This window comes from Apis dorsata, unplaced genomic scaffold (genome assembly GCF_000469605.1).
Source record: "Apis dorsata unplaced genomic scaffold, Apis dorsata 1.3 scaffold_88, whole genome shotgun sequence".
NCBI classification, from domain to species: Eukaryota; Metazoa; Arthropoda; class Insecta; order Hymenoptera; family Apidae; genus Apis; species Apis dorsata.
In genome coordinates, this window is record NW_006263386.1 from 871,995 (window position 1) to 879,055 (window position 7,061).

The 7,061-nt window shown below is 31.7% G+C and overlaps 1 protein-coding gene across 6 annotated transcripts in view; it reads right to left on the reverse strand.

The window, feature by feature from the left end:
- Window positions 1–7,061, reverse strand: part of LOC102675086 (furin-like protease 1) — a 306,104-nt gene that overhangs the window by 102,438 nt on the left and 196,605 nt on the right. The gene's annotated exons all lie outside the window — the stretch shown is intronic.

The window sequence follows — 7,061 nt, forward strand, 5'->3', positions numbered from 1 at the left end:
CTCGATCCTGCCTCGATCGCGTTTCCTGTCCCGTGCAGCTTTGTTTCCTTTTCCATCGGGGGATGGGGGGATCCGTTCCAAGTATCTGAGGAAGAAGCTATAAGCTATGAACTCGGCTCGTCTCGTTTTGTTCTTGGGCGAAAAATGGGCGAATCGAATATTGTTTCGATGAGGGAGAGAGAAGGGAATCGGAAGGACGAAGTATAAATTTAGAAGAGATTTGGAGGGAAGCATTTGGAAAAGTAGATTTGTTTCGTTTTTTCTTTTTGAAATATCTTAGTTAAAGTATCTGTTTTCTAAAATTTAGAAGAGTAAAATTTGTTGCGCTCTGATCTATTTAAATTTATCGAAAAGTTATCGGCTACCAAATTTATTTTTTATTTTTTGTAATTTGTCGAATTTCTAAATGATAAATAGATATGTATGTGAGAGTATATGTATATATAGTATGACGAGTAGAATATAGAATGTTGAAAAATACAATTTTTAATCATAGTATTGGAAACTGTTCTGGGAATTTCTTTTCTAAAATTAAGGTAAAAATATTGGAAAAGGATAATTAATTAACAAATTTGTGAATATTGTTTAGATGAAAGGGATATCTATTTTATATAAAATCTAAACGATTGCTGGATCAGTGGTATATTTATAGAAAGAAAAAATTTAGTTAATTTCTCACTTCTAGCATATGTAATAGCAAAGTCAGGAGAAACTTTCTCTTTTCTAAAAGAGAATGTATTTATATCTAACGCCTAATCAATCAAAATTGTATCTTGTACAAGAAAAGACAATTGAATAATATTTTACAATCATCCTTTAAATTAAAGTCCAATATATCCAATATAACGGAGTATTCGTTCTCAAAGAATGGAAGCAAAATAGTGGAAACTCGAGAGATTGGTCAAGCTAGCCAGAAACTGTCGCTAAGAGTTCGAGTGGTTCCTAATTTCAATAACACTTACCGATTGGAACTTCCATAGTTGGAATTAAGAACAGCTTCAACTCTGAGGGACGGGGACAGAACTTCGTGACGTCTCTATACGTTCGTTAACGGGATTTAATTAAATTCCAGCTGACGTGTCCAGTCATCGGCTACCATTTTGATCGATGCAACCCTCACAATTTTCTCATTTCGATAGAAATCGTAGTCCTCACTATTAGTTAAGTTCACAAGATGTGACCTCAAAGTTATAAATATCTTTTAAATATTTTAACAAAACCGCGATCTTTAATCGATAATTCAGAGTTGGATGATTTTTAATTCAACGTGCAAATTTTACAAATATCTAACTGAATTACTATTAGAAAATCAATATATTTCTTTATTGATATCGAGATGTTCGCTTAAATTGGCCTATAAACTGGCGCATAAGAGTACTTACGATTTACGGGATGCTTAATAATGCAGAAGCGGGTTGAAGCGGGTTGCAGATGTTGCGAGAGGGATTACGTAGATATAAAGGGATGCGCCCGCTAAGTCTGTGGTTCAGATTTTCACGTAAGTGTCGTCGGTCTTCGTTAGTATTATGTGTATCGATCAAAGGATAATGGACGTCGTTTAGAGCTACTAAATTGGAGATTCACCTCGTCATGGTTTTGTATTACATCTTGTAATGTATTACGAGTTGGTGGGATTCGAAGTTGCTTGGAAATTAGGCGAACAAAGATTTAAACCAGATTTAATCCTTTCATGGCCAATTAATAGGTTCTCCATCTATAGATTTTGAAAATTTATTTAATAATAAAGTTATTTGAATATTACATAAAAAGAATTTGTTTCACGTTTGGTTATTATTTTTATTATGTATCGTCAAATATTTATAAAAAAATCTTTTTATAGCCAATCAATGGGTTCTCCATCTACGGATTTTGCAAATTTATTTAATAATAAAGTGTTGGAAGTTATTTGAATATTATATAAAAAGAGACTCAAAAATTTGTTTTACGTTTTATTGTTATTTTTATTATGTACCGTCAAATATTTACAATATTTATAAAATATTGCTACAAAAATGCTTGATTCAATATTTGGAATTAATCCAGTACTAATTATTCTACTATTTTATTAATTTCGTCTAAAATTGGGCAAGAAGGGAAATCTCGACGATGGAAGCTTTAAAGCGAATTCCATCAGTTTCGACTTCCTCCGCGCCCCCATTTCCTCGACACGAGTCCCGCTGGTTTCCGGGTACGATCACCACGAAATAGCGGTCGCTTGTAAAGGGGTTAACAAGCGCACGCGTCGAAATAAGAGGGGAAAAGTCCAAGCCCGGTGTAGACAAGCCACGGCGGAACGCTGTTTTTCACGTGGATTGTAAACTACCCTTCTAAACGTGCCACCCTTTATCATTGAATTCACGGCGGAAAATGAGAATGGTGGTATTGTTCCACCATTCTGAAACGCTCGCGCCATTTTCATTTGAAGCAATTTGTTAGCCGAACACGAGATTTCATCGTTAGAACGACCTGTGTCGCGTAGATTTTAAGTATTTCGGTTGAATATTCGTGAAATTCATTGGATGTAATTGGTTTCTTCGTTTTTCTCTTTTTTTTTTTTCGTTTTCGTCGATAGTTTCATTTCATAATGCGTTTATTGGTAAGTTTCTCCGTTAATTGCTTTGAAAGTATATATTTTAGATAGATAGGTTTTCTTCTATTCAATAAATAACATAATAGAACAAGATAAATAGTGTTTCGTTAAATATAACAATTTTCTTTATATAAAATTGTATAAATATGAAAATTTTATTACGGTAAACTTTAAATGTATTACATCGTTTTTCATTTCAGAATTATACGACACTAGCGAAGAAAAGTGAGGTTAGGTGTAATGACGATGACATTCATATCTATTACATATGACTTATTATGTCTATATTAAATAGATAAATGATACGTTTCATTCGTGCATGATAATTGATAAATATAAATCGTATTTAAAACATAAATTTCCTAATTTATTATTATGTTTCAAAATTATACGACAGTAATACAGAAAAGTGAGGTTAGGTATAATGATGACAACATCCATATCTGTTACATATGACGTATTATGTCTACATTAAATAGATAAATGACACGTTCCATCCGTGTATGATAATTGATAAATATAAATTATATTTAAAACAATAAATTTCCTATATATTTTATTCAGAATTATACGACAATAATGCAGAAAAGTGAGGTTAGATATAATGATGACGACATCCATATCTGCTACACATGATCATACGACGTATTATGTTACCATTAAATAGATAAATGACACGTTCCATCCATGTATAATAATTGATAAATATAATGTAAATATTTAAAACAATAAATTTTCTATATATTCTCCTAAATATATGAAACTATCACTAACGATTTTACGTTAGATACAACATGTTATAATAAGTAGCTACATCGAAAGAAAGATTCTATTTTTGAAATAATTACAATGTGCCATCCATTACGAATCCCATTTAAAGCATCTCTCCTTTACAACATCGCAGCTGAATAAGGATAATTCTACATCCCCACTTTTAATTCATATTCAAATATCTACACTGCGAATGCATATTTTTTATAGAAAATAGAAACGGGGACAACATAAAAATTTGTGTTTTCTCATTTAGAAATTTTTAAAAAATATATTTCATTTCGCATATCCACCATTAATTTATTTACCAAATTTGAAATTAGATCGTGCAATTATGTACAATATCTTTCTTGCATTGTTACACACAATACGATTGTTATATTATGCATATATAACTGAAATGAAAAATGTACAATGCAAGAAGCATATTCACACAGAATGTTTGAATATATATTCGTTGAAATATTAATTGAAGCTACGTTATAAGCAGTTTAAGTTTCACATCGGACAAAATGAGACAAAGATGGAATAAGCAACGAAGAACAGAGAATAATAATACGCTATAATTCTTTTCTAATCCCAAAACCAATAATCTTAAATCTCTTTTCGAAAATCGTCATTTTTCAATCTCAAAAATGAAAGATGGATCTGCGAAGATTCTACAATCTTCCCCCTGGTTGTTGAACAGTTGAATCGTGTTTGGCTTGTTTCTTCGCTTTTATGCAAATGCAACTCTGCCACTGGGCGAAGTATACGAAGTATACTGGCACGTCGCTACGGAACGATGAACGGGACTTGGACGCGATTACTTTCAACGATATTTCTCTCTTTTCTTTTCTGTGTATCGCGGAGACCGCGTTGCTTTATGGAGTGAAGAACGTTGTTCCCGCTTCGACACTTTTTTCCCTTGGAAAGATTAATCTTCCAGCCGCGACAGGTTCGATGCAACGAAAATAACCGGGAAGAATGGTGGAAAAATCGAAAAAGCTCTTGTTTAGAGACCAAGACCGTGAAGACTGTTCGTTCTGTGGTCGAACGGATTGAATGGAATCGATGGCAATAATGGTTTATTCTACGTCGAGAATCATGGTGGAATTACGAGGGGGGGGGAAAATACTACAAGATACTAAGTATTGTTGAATTATTAATAAATTTATGTTTATTAACATTACGAAAGTTGACAAATTGTGAGTATAATTTTAATATGATAAATATTAATTAAATACGCGATTGAATAAATTAATTTTTATTTCCACGTATCCCATATTCAACGTAAATATTCTTCTCTCAAATTTTTATTTTGATCATATATTTTCATGTTCTTCAAACGATGTTATTGTTCTCGTTATTTACAACGTCAAACAATACAATAAGATGATCCTCTTCGTATAAACGAAAGACTATTATGCTAATACGTATTATATTTACCAAACAAATTATATAATTTCTTCCTTCGTGTCGTCTCTTAATCTCGAAGGTACAAATAACAATTCAACCATTCATTCCGCTTCGAGAAATCTCGAAACTCTCCCGGTTAACGATAATCAAACAATCGAGCCGGACAAGAAGAAATCTTTTACAAACAAAATTTCATTCCCTGTCAACGATTTATTCTCTTCTATTATGTCCAATATATTATTATTATTATTATTATACGGAGAAGAAAAAAAAGAAACACCAGCCATTGAAAAACATCCATTGCGATGATAAAAATACCTATTAAAACCGTCCTTCCGATTAAAAAATATTGAAAGAGCCATCGACGAAACGTAGATCGTTCCGTTTCATTTGCACCTCTCTCTCTCTCTCTCTCTCTCTCTCTCCAATTCTTTGCCCCATTCTTCTGCGTATCGCACCTTTTCGACCATCGATCACCGGAAGTCTCTCTCTCTCTCTTTTTCGTGTGTATGAGCGAGAGAGAAAGAGAGAGGGCGCGTTGGAAACTCGTAAAAGCCGAGACACCGACGTACCAATAATACGAATATATCCTTGTCAACGGCCTCGAAAAAGGATTCTCTGATCTCGCTCCGGTGGCAATGCTTTATGCAAAAGGGCGTACAAAGGGAGGCGGGAACATGACCTCCTGCTTCTTTGCTCCCAGCCAACAACCAACCCTTGTTGAATCCGCGGTTATTGTTGTATCGTGACGGGGAAATTCATAAACGGAGGGTAGTAGGGAGAATTGGAATACTCGTTTGTAATCTTCTGTCACTTCAGGGGGAGGGGGAAGAAGGTATCGTAATGGTGTCCTCGTCGTTGTTAAGTCGGTGTAATAATAACGATTTCACGGTAATTTATTTTCGTATATATAATTATCGCGGAATTATGTTGGAAGATGTTCTAACGAGTTTCAAAGTAATTCATTATGGCGTAGAATGTCATTTCAACAACGATGATATTCGAGCAATTGTATTTGTTTAAGATTATACGATTTCTTTTTTCTTTTTTTTTTTTTAATTACAAATTGAAATAGAAATTTGTTTCGATTCGAAGTATTTATACGGAAGTTTAATTTTGTATTTTACATTACGGTAAATTGAATTCAGAGTGGAGTTAATTCACGAGCGAGGTAAACTTTCATAGATAAAACTTTTACCATTCGTTGCTTGAAGTAATTATGGGTTATAATTCGTTATAAGTAACGAGACATTCGATTTTATTAAACTTTAAAAAATATATATATATATTTTCTAATCTATATGAAAAATTGATAGTGTAGCAAGATATTCCATTAATTTATGAAAAGTTAAAATTCCAAGTATTTTCAAATTATTTTGTGTACATTTGTTTTTAAGAAGAAATTAATTAAAGAAGAAAGAAAAATTTGAGGCGTTATGAAAATGAAAACGAATAAATAAATATTTCCTTGCCTAATTATAATTCATCTTTCTTCATTACATCTGGATCAGATTGCAACATTATAAGCAGCAGAAGATGCTGTTTTAATGGAAAATATAATTAAATGAAGCGGCCTATTATGTTTACCTTGTTAGCCATCGTCTCGCTGCCGTGTTTCATTTTCTTTAGCTCTCATTATTTCATAGCATAAATTAGCCTGATTTACGGTAAGTATCGTTCAGCCACGACAAATTAATTTCTCTTCGCAAAAATTTCCGCCAAAATTGTAGTAAGATAATTCAACGAATCACCAGCCATTTAAATAATTATATTTCCTTCTGTATATAATTTAAAAACAAACAAAAAATATAATGCAATGAGTTAAATAATTTTATATACGAGTATAAATTATATAAATTTATATTATGAGAACGATTTATATTTTATATTTGTTTATTAAGTGTATATTTTGCAAGCTATTTTGCAAAAAGTAACCACTAAAATATTTATTTGAATAATTCTGAATGTTTCATCATGCTCTAATGTCATGAAGATTGGCATAGAAAAATTTCCAAATTCAAAGTTTGATCAATAAAAAAAAAAACAGATAATTTCTTAATTATAAACTGTCAAATTGTAAAATGATTTATTTGTACGAAATAAAATTACTTTTATGCCATTCGTAAAGAACAATAGAAAATTATTTTAAATAATTTAATGTCGAGTTATCATCTCTTCATTTTATTATTACAAGTAAAATGTATTTAACAAGAGTTTTTTTTTTTTTTTCGTAACTTCATAAACGCATGAAGTTTAATTTATTCTCCTCGCGTTAAAAAAAAAAAAAAAAAAAAAAAAAAAA